Raw genomic sequence first — 21909 nt, forward strand, 5'->3', positions numbered from 1 at the left:
CGTTATCACAGAGAGCGGCACAGAGTCGGCTCCTGTGGGTTTTCTAAGAGAAAAGCTTTGGGAGATAAGGAGAGAGGAGATGATCACAGGGTGATTGAATGAAATCTGCATTTGGAGGAGTGGATTCGGATAACATCAGAGGTTCTTGGAAGATGACCTGGGTTCTGGGAAATGCAAAGAAAAATGAGATGGAGCTCCTGTCTGTTTTCTAACAACTTCTGCTCCTCATCCTGCTTCATGTGGGATGACAGAAACTTTGATATTTGAACCTGTTAGTGAAACAGATAAGATGAATAAGTGCGACTCAGCAATAGTGTTCTACTGACAAAATGATTCGGGGATAATTTCAGAGGGAGCGCTCACAAAAAACACAGTGCAGGCATGTGATCTGGAACATCGAAATGCAGGAAACACAGCGGGGAAAAACGCAGTTTCCCCATTAGAAATAAAAAGAAGTTGTTTCCAAAAGACACTAGTAAAGAAATACAGCGAAAAACTCCCATTTCTGACTGAAACAAAGCAACTGAAATGACTCCCTCAGTACAATATTCCACAATCTATTAGTTTTACTGCTAATCACTTTTCTTTTTCACGCTGTTGCTTTTATTGACCTTTTATCTGTACCAGCGGTCTTCTGCTATTTCACTGTGTGTTGCGTCTCCATCTCCTCCCTTCATTCCCTGCAGCAAAACAAAGAGATAATTGAATTGCACCCAACAGGCCACCGGATAAGTCAATCTCATATTCAGAATTTTTGATGAAGTCTCACCGTATGGCTTGCAACACTTATTTTCTGCCCAGTGAGCCTGTGCCTAATTGTTATTATTATAATTACTGGAATGGTAACAATTGTTTTCCAGGGGACTGTGAGGAATGTGATGCAGCTGTTTTGACTCCACTGAATTAAACAGAGAGACACCTCGGTGGTGAATGGTGTCAGTAATACAGGATAGAACCCAGAATAGAGCTAGAGGAAAAAACATTGGGGTTTACTATTTGAATTCTGATTTCTTAATCATAGCAATTATACTTGTTTAATTATAATAATTTAGTATTGTGTGAATCTGGAGAGGTGCCCAAAAGTAATATAAATAACCCTAATAGAAAATAAAAGCTATTCATACAATGTGTAAGAATATGAAGGGAGATGAGATTAAACTTATCATTCTGACTGGTTTTACACTGTAATGTATTCAAATATAAGATGCCATAATCCTATAAGGGGCATATAGTGGTATAGAAGATAAAGGAAAACTGATTGGAGAGCTGGAAATGTGGTGATGACAACCGCCAGCTATTTCAAACCGTGCCTCTTCTTGAGTAAAGAGCTTAACTTGAGCCTTTGTTATGATAAAAAAAAAAAAAAAAAAAAATTTCAAAGTTAAATCTCAAAACAAGCTTTGTGGTCGAGGAGTCACCAGGAAGGTTGTCAGCCTGATTGCCTCGGAGGAGAGGATGGGCCCTCACCCTTCTCCTGCAAACCACAAGACGGGCGTTCCAGATCTCTCTTAATTAGGTGAGCCTCTGTAATCAGCTGAGCAACTCACTGCGGGATGTACAATAATGGTAACCTGAGGTGAAGTGCATGCTGGGTCGCCAGGGGCAGGGACATGTTTACCGTAAGTTGGAGCAAGGGAGGGCAAGCAATGAATATCAAACGCTCTGGGATGCAGTACATCTTAAAAAACACAGAGTATCAACCCTCTCTCATTTAATAAACACTGAACTCATGACGAGGGAGTCTGGAGTCATTACTCGGAGAAGGGATTTGCATTTGAGTGTGCATGTGCAGAAAACCAGGGAAGATTCTGAGGCAGAGATGTCACACATGTCCACCATCTGTTGAGGACCCCTACGAGGCGCATTTAGAGAGCTCCTGGCAGTTCCAGAGACACGCATGGCAGTGGGCCTCTGCTGAGTGGCCATCAGCTCCCATCGAGCCCCTCTGGAAGTGCTCACACTCTGCCGTTTGCTTAATTTCTCATTTGTTATAAATCCATCATCCCTTCTGCACCAGTTGCATGCTGGCTGGCCGTAAACACGGGCCTGTGGTGCCAAGGAAGGGAGAGCAGAAGCTCAGTCTGAGGCAGACTGTGTGTGGAAGCAGACACTGCGGATGTATGGATTCACTCCATGACAATGACAACAAACACGATACACACAGAGACCAACGCCAAAGCTGAGTCACCATTCAGAAACTGATAAACTTGGCTACTCATTTGACTCCACCTTCTCTGTAAATGCTGCTGTAGATAATTACACTTTAATACAACTTAACACCGACATAAAAATGCGTCTGGCATTGAGACCCGGTTGCACCACGTGCTCCTCTCCTCCTCCTCCTCGTCCTCGTCCGATAAAACAAGAAGAAAAGAAGAAGACGACGGTAGCCGTCTGTGAATCTGCATTATCGTGTTTGCTTGCTTTTCAAAGCAGGGGAAGAAGACGGAAACTGGAAGAAACTGGAGTGCCGAAAATGAAAGCAGAGGAGAGTGCTAATTTATGCAGCTGGCTAATGGCTGCTACATAGTGGTCACAATGCGTCCCTGACCACCTCCAGAGGTGGATTGGCCAAATGGATCACCAAACTGTTGAAAACATCCATCACAGTTTAGAGACAGGCTTCGGTATTAAACTCCGACCTACTGTACATAGCTCTAATGAGTATTCAGGGATTTCTAATGATATTTTCTGTGCACTCACTTTGGATTTTACCTCCAAATAAAGTATTTCAGATATTCTGCCTCATATTGTTGTTGCTTGTTTACAGCCTGTCTGCTCATATTTCTTGCACCAGTGGACTTTGTTGTGTCAATATCACATTCGCAACAATTAAAATCTTATCATAACCAATACCAACGATGGTTCAAACTACAATAACATGACCCAAATTGTAAGAAACCAGAACTATCCCTTCACCACACTGTAGATTACAACCCCTCAGTCAATTAAAAAAAACTATTATCTTGACTTGCATGTCATTTTCTCTGAGCCAATATTGACATACATGATTTGCATATAAGTAATCAGGTCACTGTCTTATTAGGATTATGTGCCAAACTGCCATGCTGTTTCAAACTGAGCTGCGACTTTGCCTGTGTTGTGTTTAATAGGGATCTAGACCTCTTTCATTTTTTGTTCAGTAGCCTTGCCCACAAGGAAATCAATGGCGTAGCAAATCAGAGCTCACAGCATTAACACATTAAAGTCAGAGTCTAAAAATTAAAGGTTTCAAAACAGATGGTCTCATTTTATGCAAATGTTATTATGCAAAACTAAGCCTGGGGGCTTGGCTATTTTTTTCAGCCTTTTAATTGGCAGAGAAGAGAGAGAGGTGCCAGACGTTGCAGGTGGCAAGGTAGCCCCACTTTCCTTTTGTCACATCCTGAGAGAGACTTTTCAGAGAATTTTATTTAGTGTTATTTCCACCAGGGCCTCACCACAACCATCTGCACGCTAAGAGGGGAGCCCATTGAGCTCTGTGTGATGCTGCAGCTTCTCAAAGCCTGGTGAACTGATAATGTAGCACGTTTTTGCTCACAGCGTGGGGCTGGCTCACCAAGGCAACGACGGCTGAGAATAAACCTGTGGTTAAGAAGGTGAGCATTATCCACCACGCTCTTTTCCCTCCCCTTTCATGCCCTGAACACTCTCAACCTCTGATTAGCACCGTATAGTCTGGAGTATGTCACCATAATTAGGAAATATGATCTGAATAGGCCTTTGCATGGAAAGATCTGCTCAAGTTGCCTCCCTACAAACATGACAAACATTTAGCTTCTGACGTTTGGCCGGCCTCTGAAACAAAACATGTCAATTCAATTTAATTCAGACTTTATTTTCCCGTAAGGAAAATGTGCCTCACAGACATGGTTTACGATAAAACACACACAATAAAAACAGAAAATAAACACATAATAAATTGCCACAACATATCCCCGTGTAGAGTGACATCAGCTGATAAAAACCAAAGTTGCTTACTGGTACAAAATACAGAGTTCCTGTGCAGACACCAACACATTATATCATGTCATGTGAAAATTAAGCAATCTCATTCAAGAGAGGCTTGAGTTGTGGGTTGTTCTATTTTTGTTTTGAAGCCTGCAGAAGCAGCGCACACACACACACACACACACACGGCATTGGCTCAGACTTCCCTCCTCCTCAAGCAAAATTACCTCAATCACTCCTGATGAAATCCAGTTTTTTGGACGGTGATCAGATAAATGTATTCAGAGGACATATAGGACTTTGAAATCCTTAAATATAGAACTCCGCCTTCCTACACTATTAAGAAAAGCTTTTGATGTCGGGTCCTCTTCCCAACATCAATCTTTCTGAAAATGTGCTCTTCATCAGCGGAGTTTAGGATATTGTGCATCACTTTTCTTTTTTTGTTCATTCTTTTTAAAGCTTCTGCTGTTTGGGCATCAGTCATGTGTTCACCATGGGCCTGGAATTACAGGAAATGGTGCGATTAACTGTTGGCACGCTCTGTGCACATAAAGAACATATGTGAAACTGCTGTATCTGTGGTGGTAATCTCTTAAATGTGATGGCACAACATTCAGATTTTGGCTGTGCAAATATGCTTTTGGCTTATGTGGATACACTTCTTTTTTTTTTTTTTTTTTTAGGTTTGATTTTCCAACAATCACATTTGATTTCTTCCTAAAAGATTTGACGTTATCGGTATGAGTGCTTATGTATTCAATATGGGTTAGAGTGCAACAAAGACATGAGCTGTTCGTGTTTCTGCTTCTCTGTGCTTATAGAGCGTAACAAAGGATACATGAGGTAACACTAGACACCATGGTCTGTCTGTAGCTGGGCCTGTGGGGCAACAATCAGGTCAGCGACACCTCTGACTCTATAAATATGTAAAAGCCCTGGCATGTTCTCGGGTCCCTGTTGAGCTCTGGGCCTGTGAATCACTCAGCCACCCCCACCTCCTCCACTCGTGCCTCTGCTCGGGCCTCTTTGGTGAACAGCCAGAATAAACAATGTAAATAAGTCATGATGACCAGGACTTGTTGGCACATGCCGCACACAGCCTGCAACAGTGTTACATTCAGTGCAAGCATCAGTCCTGCCCGTGATCAGTTGACAGTTGTTGCTCAGGAATGAATGCAGAGGTAAGATTCAAACATCTCCAAGTGCTTTACAGATTTTGGCATTTCTTGCCATCATGGTCAATTTCATGTTCTTTCCTGGTTTGTTTGGTAACGTATCAACATTACAATCGAGCCTGTTAGAAAGTTGGTTACAATCCGAAGCAAGCAAAGATAGGCCATCTCCAAACTGGAGATGTGCAAATATCAACCAGAGTCCACGTCAAACATGGTTGTGAATGATCATGAATGGGATTTCTTCTGGTGGATGTGTGTATCCATTATGTTTCATTTCCAGTCATATTCCAGGCAAACAAGTTGCTATTTCCTCTGGGTTTGCTTAGTTAGTAAGGTTGAATGTTTGCCAATTATCAAGCTGCCACTCAAATGCTGCCAGATTGAGTTTTGCTAAATAACAGGGTTTAATAAAAAATGTGTGATTGAATTTTTCCATCATTTTGCCTGATGCCTAAAGCCTGTCCTTTGCAAAAAGATTTTGTCGGTGACACATTTGTTTTGTGTGTGGATGACATTATTTTGCCAACATTTTTTAACTTCTCCCTAGCAACTTGTCTGCACATGACAGATATGGCAGGTTTAAGGTTAGGGTATAGTTAGTATTAGGGTATGGTTAGCATTAGGGTATGGTTAGCACTATCATTCCCACTGTGCTACATAAAAGGACACGCTACTTCCAGGATGGGCACTTAATGTTGACAATGGACATAAGTAGTGAAGAGCAAAACCGTCAAAATGAAAACGAAAAATGAAATACTTTACAATCCAGAGAAAGACCTGCCTTGATTTCACATGATTCCTCACATCTACAAGTTTAAATTTGATTAACTAGACGTACACTACATGACAGCAGCTTAAACCTCGTCACACCAGTTGAGGTCAGAGTGTTGTAACTGCTGTGTTTCGGCCTTGTGTTCCCCTTTTATGTAAACGTGTCTCTGAGTTTGTGCAAAGCCTCGTGTCTCATGGTATAAGGGCCAAACATAAGGACAAGAAGCGGAGAGCGAAGATGAATTCAAAAGTGAGCAGTTTTATCGCTACACATAGCGAGCGCCACAATGAAAAGCGCCCTCACTCTACAACAAAAACACATTCATGCACCACACAACAAATACAAGGTAAAAGCATCTGGGGCCACAACACCCTACTTAACATTCACTACTATTTCTCCTGGTTTGCTTATAAAACATGAGGTTTGATGTCATGTCTTTGAAAATGTGACTCAGAGCCAACGTGTGGCCGGATCATTGATTTACTCCCATTTTCACTGAAGCCGTCTTCCAAATCTAATTTGCTGAATTTTTCAAATGTGTTGCTCAAAATACAATTATTGTATAAAGGCGAGCATCAGCGCTCGGCTGCAGGTCCAGTCTGTGCCATGCTGGGGTGTAGTTGTTGATGGACCTCCTGTATTCAATGTATTCACAGTGAGGGCAGAAATACATTTGCCAATAATCCATTATTAAGAGTAAGGAAGGACCTGAATGGTAGTGGCAGAGGGGTTTTTTTCTGGTTGAGAAGAATGGCAACTCGAAGGGAGACACAAAGCGGACATGTGAGGGAGATGATTAATAGTGAACTCCATTATTGAAAGGCCTCACTCATAAGATGTTCTCATCTCCCTGAGGAGCCAGCACAGGACTGCAGGCTAGGTTCACAATGTTTTTCTTTTTTTTTTTTTTCATTACCAGAAATTTCCTCATAACACCACGGAGGAGAAAACAACACCCCTGGGGACTCAGACGCAGGAGAGCGGATGCTTTAAAACACCTATGAGGCCTCCAATTAATCCTGAGAGCATGTTACTGATCCAGTTTTTGTTCTCTCAATAAAAAAAAAAAAAAAGTGCCCGACTAAAAATGGGGCACTCATCTTGACAATGGGAGCTGAATTTACAGCTATATTATTGCCTTGGTCATTTAGGTTTACAAAGCAGTTCAGACTTGCAGTGTATTCTGAGTTGTGATGAAATTCAAGATGTCAACAATCAATCAAGTTCTTGTCAATCAAGATCTTTTCAATCAAGTCTAGCTCTCCGAGATGTTCTTTTATTTTCCATTGTTTAAATCTGAATTCACAATTCAGATGACTTTTGACTTTTATTTTTAAACTACCATCGGTACACTCATGAATAGGCTGTTGGTTCAGTAGACTTAGTGCTCAAATGACATTTTGAAAGCTTTTTGCAGCCAATAATGGACTTGGATGGATGAGGAGTGGACAAGAACATAGCTCATTAAACACTAGGGTGAAAAGCTCTCTGCAGGCTTTCAACTGCATGGCTGAGCAGCTCCAGTCACCTCCGGCGAACCACTAGCTACAAGCTCTGGTTAAAGGACGTACTTCAGTCAAAAGTGCTCTGTTATGTTATTGTATAGAATAACAACTTAAAACTTGCTGCAAGGTCAGGGGAAACAGCAGTGAACATCTACTGACAAATCATTCTCTTCACAGAGCTAAGAACTGACTTTTTCTCTCAATCAATTTTGATCACATTGGCAATGCACTGATTTTTTTTAAATCATACTATAGTTAGATAGTCTGAAATGCCGTCCTAAGGACTAACTAGCTGCCCCCAAGGAGTGATTGCTCTCGTCTTAAATGCCAAAGCTACAAGTGATTTTGGCATTTAGCATCAACCATAAAAACATTTATCCGTAACTCATGTTGGCTTTAGCTCTCGGTAGTTTCTGTTGGCCATAATGTGTGTGCACTAATGCACCAAGACAAAAGACAGCTGCTTTTTATTTCTCTAACCTTTATGCCTCCCAGTTGGTCTTATTAACCACATACTTACTGGTTCCCACATGACTTGTTATCAGGGTTTACATTAAAAATGAATTTGCAGGTTCTATCGGCTGATAATTCGTCATTAGGCTGTTGTAAACCCTGCTTTATCACCTGTTTAATTCTTTATGCAGATTGCAGGGTCACTGACCTTACAGGATGTGTCTGGCTGCGGTGAGCAAAAGTGACGGTCTTAGTAATTATGCTGTAAGGGGGCCAAGGTCAATTAGAGAGGAAATTCTCAGAGTGCAATTAAATTAATGTTAATACATATCCGTTGCTAGCTCAATTAAATGCCTCGGCTGTCAGATTATTCTGGTGGGGAGGTTTCAGAGTGGCTGAAGGAGGTCTGTCTTTACCTTTACAGAGTTAATGAACACTTCAGCTCTGCATCAGTCACTTAGAATTAGAAAACTGTTTCCTTTTACATTTGATGAGTCATTGTCTTTTTTTGCTCTGTGTCTGAATGTTTCCCTTAAATGTGACAAATTTGACCCAGATCGACCAATACGTGGCACATTCTAATGGGCAGCAGGAAATGGGCAGAAATGAAGCGGACCATCAGTCAGCCACAGACAGATAAGTGGGGTGCAGGTAATGGGAGGAAGTCAGCGGCAGCTGCCGTTGGTGGTGATATCTCTATGGAGCAGACGTAAAGCTTGAGAGGATTTGGGAGACAGTGCTGGCTGGCAGGAAGCATCCACACTGGGGGATAGATACTGAAGCTGTCTCAGTGGCTAACAAATGCCTACTGTAAGCAGTTTTTAAGTGTTTGTAAATGAGATGGCTTCAGTATTTCATTGCATTTTGTATGAAAAATCTCTTTTCTTCTACTTTACTATTACTGCCTAAGGTGTTTCACATCAAGGCCGATATCTAAACCTTAATCCAATTTATAACAAATTAAGGACATATCCTCAAACAATGCAGAAAATTCTTGAAAGGTAAAAAACGATCACCCACCTTCCTTCAAGACTGACTGTGACTGCCCTTTACCTGACAATGTGTCCCACATAAAGTCAGTCCAAGCCCCAGACAGAGGGAGGACGAGCTGTCACCGTATCCCTTATCATCCGCCACAGCATTGTGGATGTCAGGACTCCTGCTCTTTTCATTTCTTCCACCCCTTTTTTCTTCTCCTCCCTCCCACCTTTGCCGTTTTCCCGTGGTATTCAAGCGGTTTAAGCAAGGCATATAATCTTCAACCACCCAGCCAGCCCTAAGCCTCAAAGAGTCACCCAGATATGGGCAGATGGAGGTGAGCTATCAGCTAACCTGTAACTGTGGGCCTAAGGCGATAATCATTTCAAAACTGCGAGGGGAAATGGTTTTAATAGCCCTGTAAAGGTAACGTTTGTCTACCTTATCACACCTGGCAGATGCATCAGAGAGAGGGAAAGGGAAAAGGAAAACAGGGGCAGGGGGAGGAAGAAAGAATCAGCTGATAACAGTCCCTCCCCAGGGAAGGATAAGTCTGGAATTAAAAAAAGTGCTTCCTTCAGGAGAAAGTTTAGGGGATTAAGGTTAGTCGCTTTCCCCTTCTGTTCCACCTGCACCTCATCCTCACCTTACCTCATCCTTCCTCCTGCAGCAGCCAGCTGTTAACCCCTGGAATGAGCTTTAATGAGCCTTGCAATATGTTTGACAGACACCATGTATTTTTTATCCTCAGGGTTTTCTTTATATTTCAATGTGACTGGATGCTGCTTTGTTTTCCTCATTATCTCTTGTTCTCTCTGTGTTTCACAGGCCGGTGTCAACAGTTCGTCACACTGCACCTGCCTCCATCCAGAGCTCCTTTCATGTCGGAAAAGTTTCCATGATAGCCGGCCTAAATTGAAACACCAAACCCACAGTTTCAAAGGCCCCTCTCCGCTGGTTTATACTTGACCTGTCGGGTGATTTGGAAAGCTTCAATTGATGTTTTATGGGGAGCATGGCCCTTTGTGCAGCGTTACAGCATAACTGTAATATTCCGCTGCGGACAGACCTGGACTCAATCTCTGACTGCAGCTCTTGGCATTTGACAGTATTTCTCTCAGCTGTTTCAGACTCTTACATCAGTCTTGTGTGCACTGGTTTGAATTTATGTGTGGCCTGAAATTGTTCACTTCTGCTTCAACGTAAAACTTTTATGGAGTGGTTATGGAAAAGTTTATTGTTTTGTTTATTGTTCACATACACAGAGTGGACAAGCTTTGGAAAGGAACATTTTTGAGGGTTGATACATTTGGTATTAATGCAACTACAGTAAAAGCTTATTTTAACTCGTTATTCAACATATTTTAAGTAATACATGTTGTTTCTTCATTTAGTAGTTCATTTTTCATCTGCTCCCTACAGTTCACACTCACAATGGTCACTACGTGCTAAAGATAGAATCATCAGCTATGAGGATGTCTATTATGAATAAGTTGAACTGTGATGACAGGAGGAAAAACAAGCTAATATCTGAACAGCAAAGGCAGTGGATTGGACATGACAGTGATCTGTATGACACACTGGAGAGAAATGTTTCCTGACACATACTGGAACAGTAACATTACACTAGGCAAAGGCTAGAAAGTAATTGTGCATATACCCAAGTACTGTGCTTGAGTACTAAGCTACTTTTACTTTACATTTAGGAGGAAAACATTTTACCTTTCATTACAAAACCTTTTCTGACATAACCAGCAGCTACCATTTTAAGTTTGAGCACAGAAGCTACTGTCATTCTCTTTACATCAGGTGCTAAGTACAGTAGCCTACAGTGGGACCAGTGTACAGACAGAGCCTGAAGTGGTTTCTGTGTCCATGCACGTCATCATTCTGGATCAATTTGTAGACTAGGATTTTAAGACATAAGTCAGAATAAATCAGGTTTTAAAAATACAGCACATTGTTACAGATCAGTAATACCATAGAAACTCCTTGAATATCATCAGTAATAAATGCACAAAACGGCTGTATGTAGCAGATGAGTATAAAAATATATTGTACAATATCGTGGAATCTTCACTTACACAAACAGTGTGTGAGCAGAGACCTCCCCAACGCCACCCACATCACCAACCCCCACCCCCACAGCAACAACGAAACCCTTTTGTTTTTATACATTACAAGAAAACAAAGAAGTGAAATGTGATTGGCTCTCTGCCCAAAATGAATCAGATCTCAACACCCATATAACCAACTGGCAAGAAGCCATGAGCTGTTTACGTGCTAACATACAGTACATCAAACGCATGCACAGGAGACCCGCTTAGTATGATAACAGAGAACATCTGATCACACTTAATATGACGTCCTCACATTCTTCAGCTACATCAATTCAGCTACATGGTCTATGATGACTAGCGAATTAGTTGATAACTTCACCTGTCCAGCCAAAAAAAGAAAGACAATAAAAAATCTATCACTCTGTGGGTCAATTTGTCACAAAGAGCAGGAAACCTGTGATGAGGGGTCACAAGCAGACGTTGTCCTGTTTAATTGGAGATCCACTCTTAAAGATAAACAGTATCACTGCATGAGCCCCTTCACTGTTGATACTGAAGTACATTTTCATAATAATAATCAAATAAGGCATTTAAGTGGTATTTTACATGTATCATTCTTCCTTTAAATTTGTTATTTTTACTGCGTGGTTTTGCTACTTTTACTTAAGGATCTAAATACTTTCTCCACCACTGTGTCTTCTCAAAATTCAAAGCAGAGTGAGTTTCATATCAAAGAAGAATTCAAATAATATTGAGGTTGTGTTTGAACAGATTTGTAAATTTCGACCTCTCAGACTGACACACATTAGATTTTCTTTAGAATTTAGCGTTCTGTGGAAATATCCCCTCTGTTACTGTACAACTCAATGTAATGGTAATTCATCTTTGATCCAAGAAAAATATTTAATTATTATTATTTTTTTTTTAAGTTGATTTGATTTAGTAGTTGTGACCATGATGATCTCTGCACATGTTGACCCTCTACAGATGGACATCAACACAGAACAGGTGTCACCTTTTCCCACTGACAATCCTCAAATCCTCCCTACATGCTCCAGCTGAGGAAGGCTCTCACCTCTGGAGCGAACCAAATGCCTGACTCATACCCAATATTTAATAAAAGTCTGTTACGCTTACTGCACATCAAAAAAAATCATATTGGTCTAACCTCAAACCACAAAGTTTCCTTGCAATCACCTTGAGTCCAGTTGGACCTATGGGCCTCCTCCCTGTGATGACTGATTGTCAGCAGCCATGTACCACTGACAGTGATTTCGCTTTAATGGCTGATTGAGCATGTCACCAGTCACACCATAACCTGCAGTTTGATATGCTGCAGGCCGAGTCGTTTGACAGCCGTGACAGCTGCTGTCACCCTCAGTCAAAGCAATAACGTCCCAGCAATCAGCTGGAGATGAAAGAGCGCCGGCTTCCTGTGTACCTTTACTTGCAGAGAAAGAAGAATTGAAACTCTGCAACATCTGCTGAAGTTGGAGCGAAGAGAAAGAAAGAGGGGGAGCAAGTGCAGGTGATCTATAACCACGCTCACAGCCAGACGTAAAGTAGAGGTTGTTCCACTGAGCGCATCTCCCTGTACCGAATTGCACTTTGAAGTGTTTAGCTATGTTTAACACTTCCATTATGCTGCAGGGTAGAGATAGCTTTCGACCCTACAATCTTTCTTTTTCTCTTTCTTCCTCGCAGTCTCTGTTTTCTTCGCTCAGAGGCATTAAGACTGTTGCTATCTGCACCTTTAATGCTGTAATTAATTCCCTGACACCCTTGTCATCTCAGTAGTGTAAATTATTCAGCCGCATGCCTCTAGGTATTGGTTAACACTCTTTATTTAGTAAAAAAAAGTGAGGTGAAAATTAAAGTAAGACAAGCTCATTTGCATGACAAGAGTGATGTGACTGACAGCACAAGTTTGTTAGTAACCTTTGGTATTCAAACGTCCTCTAATTTACATAACTTTCCGATACCAATACACAAATGTGTTGCATGAGCAGACTCTAAAACATATCAGGGATGAGATGGGACATTCAATATTAACAGCTTAAAACACAAGGAGTCTTTTACTGTATCTGGACTTGGAAAACCAATCCTCTTTCTGAGGCGGTATTATGGAGATTCACAAACAAGAAACGTGGTCATGGATCATTTCTCGGCTACACTCGGTTGAATTATGGAAGACATTTTGTTTTTGGCCCCCAACATGTTAGGAAGCAGGGCATGTGCTAAATATTAAAATTAGACAAATCCTGCATGTTGGAGATGCCCTCTTTGTCATTTTGTCATGCCAGAGGAAAGAATGGGTCAGTGTTCCGCATCGTGGTGCCCTGACGCTAATACCCAGAGGTTGACAGCAATGTCTGGAAATTCAGCAAATCTTCTGCAAAGTCCAAGAGGGATGTCAGTTTGAAGCTAAATACAAAAACTGTTCCAGTGGGTGTTTTTGCGTCTTGATTTGTATGTGTGCCAGCACAGATTCAGAAACTTTTTTTTTTTTTCAGTGTCACTTTGGTTACATGAACAAAGTGAAATCTCTAATGCATAGAGCAAAGTACCACATCCCAAAATGAACCATTGGTAGGCAGACATGATTATTCAAACTTTGTCTCAATTATATCTTTATTTGCTGTACCCACGGACACTCCTGAGATGGAGCCAAACTCAGTGTAGGTTGCAAGAGAGAGACAAAGGATTCTGGCAGGTTGTATATGCTTCATAACATATCACTGCACTGTTTTTCTTCAAGAAAATCTCACACTGGACATCAGCATTCCTCCAACTGTCCACTCTCAAGCAATAAAGGCTTTAATTTCATCAGATGAAAAAATGTTGTAGCACATTGTGTTCAGTGGTAGGTTAGATGGGGGTCTTCCTCCCACTCAGGCGAACCAGGCCTCAGCTGGAGCAGCAGCCCAGCATCAAGCAGAAGACTGCTGATTCTCGCTTGCCTTGATAAGCCTTACTGCTCACTGTTTTCCCTTAATTCTCATCGTTTGGCTACCCTTCACCAGCATCCAAATCCATCTTCCTAATCCTGCCTCATTTCCCCTCAGCGCCACCCCCTTCTGTCTCTCCTCTCTCTCCCTTCATGCGGCTGTCTCGTTGCTCTTAGACAGATCAACAGTGGTGGAAGCTTAGCAGCAGCAGCTAACCTTAAACCCTCCGCATGACTCCGAGTCTGGAGGAAGTGGGGCTCAGCACCAGCGCTGGAGTTTCATCAGCTCTCCCACTTTAATTTTCAACCTCTTTCTGTCTCACATGATTGTAAACATGAAGGACTTAGCTATATTCTTAGCTATAATTTAGCTTTTCTGAAGAAACAGCTGAAACTGAGCTTCAGCCCAGATTTTCCCTCATTTTGTTTTGCTAGACTTAAATATGAATAACTGCTAGCACAGATGTAAACAGCTGTCTCCTTACACTCATAAAAACTTGCCTTTTGGGTAGTGTCCTGTAGCCGGCTTGCATTACCACCTCATCCACTGCTAACTACACCACAGATCTCTGGGGCAAAGACTGGCATACATTTCATGCATCTTGATGCAGATATTGGTTGAGTGTTGTCACCTGCACAATCAAACTGAAGTGAAGTAGGAAATGCAGATTCAAATGCAAATTCAGAGTTTGAATAAACTGCCCTGAAATCCAGGTGTGAACTCAAAGAGGAAGTACACCACAGAGACAAGAGAGAGAGGGATGTAAGCCATTGGGGATGTATTGCATGAAACTAAAATGGCAGACAGGTTCTTTGACTAAGACGATCCATATACTGTAAATGCTGCCTTGCAAAGCCAAAGCAGAATCAGAATATCTCAAAATTCTCTCCAGATATGCCATTAATATGCTTTTATTATCCACATTAGAGGCATGGCTCAGTCAGTCCACCCTTCGTACTGACTGAAATATCTCAAGGATTGGATGGATTGCCATTAAATGAGTGACATTCATGGTTCTCAAAGGATGAACCCTAATAACTTCCACTTACTGTTTTTCTAGTGTGACCAGCAGATGAAAGTTTTTACTTTTTAAGTGAAATATCGCAACATATTTTGCATGCTAATTAGCAAATTATGATAGCATAGGATTCTAACATACTAAATTAAGATGGCAAACCTGCTAAACATAAGAATGTTTGCATTATCATTGTGAGAATGTTATAATGCCGACATTACTGCTGTGCCTAAGTACAGTCTCACAGACCTGCATGGATCTTCAAGTATTATTTTGAGTAAATAAAGTCTGTTCTTCTAATGTATAGGTGGCAATATGGAAAATCTTTTTACCATCACAGAGATATTAATGCCTAGAGAAGTATTTTGGAGGGTTTTGCCCAAGAAACCTCAAGGGCTGAAAAATGAAGCCTACACCAAAGTGCCAAGAATTGGCCACTTAAGGCTGGCGCCAAAAATAAGTCAATCCTCATGGACTCCCATGTCAAAATGCCCAACTTTACAGAAGAAATAAACATGTTTACAGGCTGGTACAAAAAATGGTTTTGGTCTATAGCTACTTTCCCCCTTCAACATGGCTCCAACTTCATTAAGGCTTAAAATTATGCATAATTTAAAGCATGCCACTTCATGCACATGCTTGCCACAAACCAGCACGCACCAAAGTCTCCCTTCCACACATACCCCACCTCTTTGCCTGTTTTGGGAATGACTTAAGTTTGGCTGAAGTTAGGCAGAGTAAGTCGTTGCCAATATGGCGAAGGCGAGGCAGCCCACTCTTGAGTTTCAAAGCCACACTGAAGCTACGTCCATCTTAATATACAGTCTATGGTTTTGCATAGACTGTAAGCCCACTACAGGCCTTAAAGTCTTCCTTTTAATACTCTCTCCAACCTTGAATGTGTTCCCCAGACAGCTCACTAGTCAGCCTACTCTCATCAACCTTGTATTTAAAAGTTTCAGCTATAATCTGTGATGATCAGACACTAGAATTGGAAGCCAGGTGGTTTATTTTTATTTAGATGCAAGCATAGAATATGACTAACATACTGGTGATACATAGTGATAGCAATGTCACAGCACAACTGAGCTCTTGCGAGACTTTGCATTTTTGCTTGGATGTGTTTTTTGCAACATAGCATCTGCTTGACAGTGGATAGAAACATGGCTGTGTTGTGTCTTATTCTGTGTCACTGCCTCTGTCACATTGTCTTTCTCTTCTCCCTCCATTTTTTTCCTGCTCTGATACTGGATGTTGTGGTCATGACAGCTGTCAGAGGTCTGGGGTGTCTGACGGGAAGACAATTACTTCCCATCCCTTCCATCACTGAATGCTAAGTACTTTGAGTCCTGGAGTGAAATGAAAGCAGAAAAGCTGCAGCCTCCCACCTGTTTCCTTTCTGTTTCTTCATATGCCTGTGTAAATGTTTGTGTATTCTGTATGTACGCTTGCTTGTCTGTGTCTGTTTAGAGTCTGTCCATCGCTCGTTCTGATATATTCTGCTGAGTGTAATGGAGAATAGCAGGTGGAGTGGCAGCCCACGCTTCTCGCTCTAAGTTTAACCTGTGAGATTCAACACCCCCTGAGGTGGTGTGACACGTCTCTCCCAATGGGTGCCTGCTTGAGTATAATTAAACTTTAGTGGAAACTAAACTTGTGTCAGTAACTGCTGCCATCAGCGATATGACTGAAGTCAGCTTTTCTTGTTCTCTCGCTATTCTCTTGATAGTGTGGCATTTTCTCAGATTTATGTTCCTTTTAATGACTTATTTGGTAAGAAGTTTTACAGAAATATTGTCTTCACAAAGTCAGACAATCTCTCTATAGCAGAGGCCTATGAAACCTCATCTTGCTAAGCCATAATTATACATTTCATACAAAAGCAATTTCATAGTGCTTTACTTAATGCATAAAAACACATTAAATGATAAATATAGCATTAGATATTGACTCATTTTATATATAACATTTTTATAAAAGTTAAGTTACTTAAGAGTGCAGTACTGTTAAATCTAAATGAATGTGATATTGCAAAAATCTACTTCAGAACAAGACGTCATTGTTAAGGAGTTAAAGTTTTATTTTCTTAAAGTAGCTAAGAAAAAAAAGGTGCGTCCTCTTGTGTTTAAGACACTGTCCACATGGACGTACAGATTTCACAGGACACATTTTGTCTTGTCGGGAAAAGCACAGATATAGTTGTTAACATAAAAAACTACTCTACTACTAACTACTACGACTACTCTCCATTTAGGTAGGCTCATTCCAGGGTCCTGCTTTGTGCATGCTGGCTTACTGTTATGGCTCACGAGACCACTTGATGGAACTGATCCATTCATTAATGCAGGATTTTTACTTGTAATGGGGTATTTTTACATTGTGGTATTGGTAGTATTATTATTTGAATACTTTCTCCACTGTGGTACTACAACAACAACAAACAAAACAAAATTTCCTGTGGCCCAAAAAGCATTCTCAGGAGGGAAGAGCAGATCGTCCACTAATCGGAAGGCTGAAGTTTAATACCTGGCTCCTCTGCATTTCAAAGTGTCATGTATCATCGGTGTGTTAATGTGCGTGTATGGCAGGAAAGCGCTATATGAATGAATGTGTGAATGGGTGAATGTGGCATCCACTGTAAAGCGCTTTGAATGGTTGATAAGACTAGAAAACTGCTATATAAGTGCAGTCAATTTACTATTTTTCCTACATACCACCATCATAAAAGACATGTTAACAGGGCACCTCCAATACCACCTCCATATTTGCAATTTTTTCCAGAGCCTAAAAAAGCTGCTTATATGTTTGTGACGTCATCTCATGAGGTGAGGCATGAAACAGTCCAAAGTAGTTTTTTATATTAATTTTCTTGTTCTATTTTATTTTCTTAATGTTATTATTATTGTATAATATAATAATACATATGATGAAATATTCTTAATTCTAGTGCAATGACTTGCCTCATTCTTAGATATATTATTTCTCAAAAAAGGGTATTTTTGTGTACATATGAGAGAGAGAGAGAGAGAGAGAGAGAGAGAGAGAGAGAGAGAGAGAGCATTATTGTTTAGAATTGCTTTCTGTGTGCTAATGATACAATTGCTTATGTTAGCTAGAAAGTCAATTAACTGTTGGTGTATTATCAGTAGGAAATATGCAGCCTGCTGATCAACTTGGCAACGAGTGAGAGAGAGGGAAAAAAAACACAGACCACATTCAAATTAGAGAGATATGATACACACAATAGCCTGGAAGTCCTGCATGGAGCTATTTCCTTCCCATTTCCTTCCACCTCAATGGGGTTCCTTATGTCTGACTCAGTTATCTCTTTGGAATAAAGCCAAGGATGCCATCTATATTCAACTCATGAAGGACAATTCAAAACACCAACAGGCCCTGTAGCTTCTACTGCGAGTGCTACGCCGTGGTGCATCACATTCCCTCAACACTTAAGACAGAAGGTTTGATACTGTAAGAAAATGTCTGTGCATCTATGTCCCTGTCTGCCTATTGATGCAAAGATGTTCTATCACATGGGGATTCTTTTTTTTTTTTTTTTTTTTTTTAACCCTATCTATAATTCAGATAGCATCATGATCCAAAAACGCAAAAAATGATCTGGCAAAGACTCCAATGTTAAGACAATTCTAATCTTCTGAATCAACATTCCTATGTTTATTAACTTTAATAAGTCTCCTGCTCAACACGAAGTATGCAATTCATCACTGAAGACTTGGACATGGTACTCCAAACACTGATCTCACTTAATTTGCTAGAGTGAAATGCAACACTGTGTGGCCATGCAGCTGAGAAAACAAGAGAAAAAAAAAAAAATGGCAAGAACATATTCAGCTGTTGAAATTAAAGGCCGCGATCCATATAAAAAAGCCCGTGACACACTGGCTTCATGGAATATTGCTATACTTAAAAGTAAATTATCGCACCTAAGGTAGTGTAATGTCTTAATCACATGGGGCTATAAAACTTTTATTGGCCCCATTAATCTTTGCTTTTGGCATTCAGCTGTTACATTGAAACTCATGTTAAATATCACTCTCTTTTTACATACTGTGCCCCCAAGCAAAGACAGAAGTGAGGCCATTAAAACAAGCCTTGCACAAGATGTACCCTCTGAGCATAATACCACAACAAGCACTCATCCTCCGTGCTTCTGTGACCATTTCACTTCCCATCTGATCTGCATTTCCTTCGGTCATTTCCGGTGTTCTACTACGTGTCCCCACTAAATAATTACAAGAGGCCTTTTCTCACCTGTCAGGGCGGTCTGGCCCTTTGCTGAGAGTATGACAGCCATCTTGTCCCCTCTCTCCCCTATTTCCATTAGCGTTACTGGTCGTTGTCACTGCAGGTCCATTCCAGGGTCAGGGCCCTCCACTGTGAGCTGTAATTGCAGCGTGTCAAGCACTCCGGAGCCGGTTCACCCACCTAATGAATTGTCACCGGGTTTAATATGAAATTACATTAGGGTGAATCGTAATAGATTAACAGGGTTGGCAAGGTTAGTCTCAAAAGATAATCCATTGCAAATTGCTGATTACCTGCCTAAAATTATTATAAGGAACATGTGCAGTGGATTACTCAGTGCCAGTGATACAATCTGATCACCCTCACCTCACCGCTGGATTACTCTGTGTAAAGAGGGAGACGATTGCTAATCCTCATCCTCCTTTAAAAGGTATTGGCCATTAGCTTGTTCTTAAAGTGGCTGCAGAGGACACTGGAACTTTTTATCATGGTGATGTTAGTTTGATAATTATTATTAATAATCCTTAAAGCCTAAAAGCCAACTCATATACTTAATTTATGTAAGTATCTCATCAGGACTGACTAACTCACTAATGTTTCAGCCCACAGCCATGATTATGATCCGTCTTTATTTGAAGTTAGTTCAGTAATAAAGCCTTCCTTCTTTCAATTACAGGAGAATTCTGCTTTACTTAAAATTGGCTCCTTTGTGGTAGCTTTGGTCTTATTGGTTAAGAAAACTGACATGACACTACTTTGTGCAAATGCTAATCCTCCTCCTGGATAAAAAGCTGTTGTCCATTACAGGTTAGCTTGTTCTTGAAGTGGCTACAAAGGACACTGTATAATCATAATCATTCTAAAACATCCCAGCTTTAATTTATGTAAGTATCTCATCAAAACTGCTTCGCTCACTAATGTGACAGCCCGAGGCCATAAGGATGTCATGCCCTTATTTTAAACTGTTAGCTCAATAAGAAGGTCTTCCTTAACAGTTTAGCCAGGTTATTTAAATCACTTTGTGAGTTTTTGTATATAATTCTAGCATACAAAAATACATATTCTGAATTACAAAGCTTACACAAAAAAATACTGCAATCATTAAACACTAAAAACATTCACATATCTGAAAGTTTATGCTCACATCACCAAGTCTCATTGCATATCAAACACATACTCTTAAATCCTCTTATCAATATGCAAGACGCACATACCACAACTTGCAAAGTTGTCAATACTCCACGCACTGAGATATTAATACAAGCAAATGTGTAACAGAGCAACAGATGACTGGACAACCAACATATGCAAAATGGGACAAATTTCAAATTGTTCAAGGCCCTGCAGCCTCTGTCCCTCCTGAATGTGTCAACTGTATGTAGAGTACACAGCAGCGGCCTCTGTCACAGCTTCACTTCAACAAGATGCAGCACATAAGATCTCCATAGCACCAACAACCACAAGTCAGCGTTACATGCCCATACCAACTAGCAAATAACAGAGAGAGGGTACATGAGACTCACGTTTTTTTTTTTTGTTGAAGCCCAACTTCTTTCATTTCATGGAGGTGAAGTATCCAGGTATCTGTCCACTTGTAGCTGCGACGGTCATTTTGTTGTTTTGTCATTTGTTTTGTCACTTCAGTCCCTTGGTGCTGGATAACAAAAACATTTAAGCTAGCTGATATCATTGGCAACACAGAAAAACTGACGTCTCTCTCGGCTGTTCCTTCGTCTACAGGCCTCGGGCTTCATTATTCACTTCAGAGTTCCTTCCTGTTCATTCACAGTTTGACAGTATCGTGGCGGTGACCGTTTCGCAACTTTACGTACTAATTTAATCAAGGCCTGATAGGAACACCTGTGTTTCCTCCGGTGAACTTCGGTATAGGTGCAACGCCATGTTTGACCACCAAGACTGAGTAACATGGGACAGCTATTAAAACCCAGAGGGGCGCTGTTTCATCTATTTGAGGAAACTCATTGTTTGTTATATGACAAAGAAAAGGGTTAAATCATTTTATTAAAGCAACAGTGACTATAACATAACATATAGGCTAACATAATAACAGTGAGTAGTTTGGACAGTGAAGGAAACTTAGCTTGTCTTGGTTTCACACAGAAAATACCACTTTTTTTAGGGGCGTTTATGAGGGTCCACACTCCATTTATACTCCAGTGGTATAAACAATTTAAAATGTTTTCTTCCCTATTTTTTTTTCAAACCAATATGTTTTTCTTTTTATTAAGTATAAAGTTATCAGCACTAATAGAACTGATGACAAAACCGAGAAGAATAAGATCCCACTTTAGATAAAAGGAATCATGCTTGAAAGTTTCTGACACACAGTTGAGGAGGGTCATTCAAAATGAATCACAGTGACCGCTTTGCTTCCTCTTCCTCACAGAGCTGCCTCCATAAATAATTCTAAGTAGGAAGGTTTATGTTTCACCCCCTCACATGTGAATCAGCCGATGCATTTTTCATTGACCAGGGTCTCCATTAGACATGCTGATAGATGTTTCTGACACTTGAGGGGCACATTTTCATACATCCACACAGGGATGATTATTAACAGAGATAAGCAGAGTGAAATGACACACAATTACGCTCGACTCTATCCCCCATCCCTCCTCCTCTCACAGCCCAGTTTTGACGGCAATCATATAACATTTCACACCTCGAAACCCAAGCAAACAAGTCAGTGCTGTCAGGAGCGCTGACCTAAAATCAGAGATACAATACCGATATGAATAATAGCAGGCTGAGTCATATTTCCTGAG

At 40.8% G+C, this 21909-nt stretch overlaps 1 long non-coding RNA gene across 1 annotated transcript; it reads right to left on the reverse strand.

The window, feature by feature from the left end:
• Positions 1 to 532: 532 nt before the first annotated feature.
• LOC130161349 (uncharacterized) lies at positions 533 to 20985 on the reverse strand. The gene is made up of 3 exons (XR_008826128.1): positions 20650 to 20985; positions 19133 to 19306; positions 533 to 680 (listed from the first exon to the last, which is right to left on the reverse strand). It is a non-coding gene; the product is annotated as an uncharacterized LOC130161349 (long non-coding RNA).
• Positions 20986 to 21909: the final 924 nt, after the last annotated feature.

The sequence above is a fragment of the Seriola aureovittata genome, chromosome 20, assembly GCF_021018895.1.
Source record: "Seriola aureovittata isolate HTS-2021-v1 ecotype China chromosome 20, ASM2101889v1, whole genome shotgun sequence".
NCBI classification, from domain to species: domain Eukaryota; kingdom Metazoa; phylum Chordata; class Actinopteri; order Carangiformes; family Carangidae; genus Seriola; species Seriola aureovittata.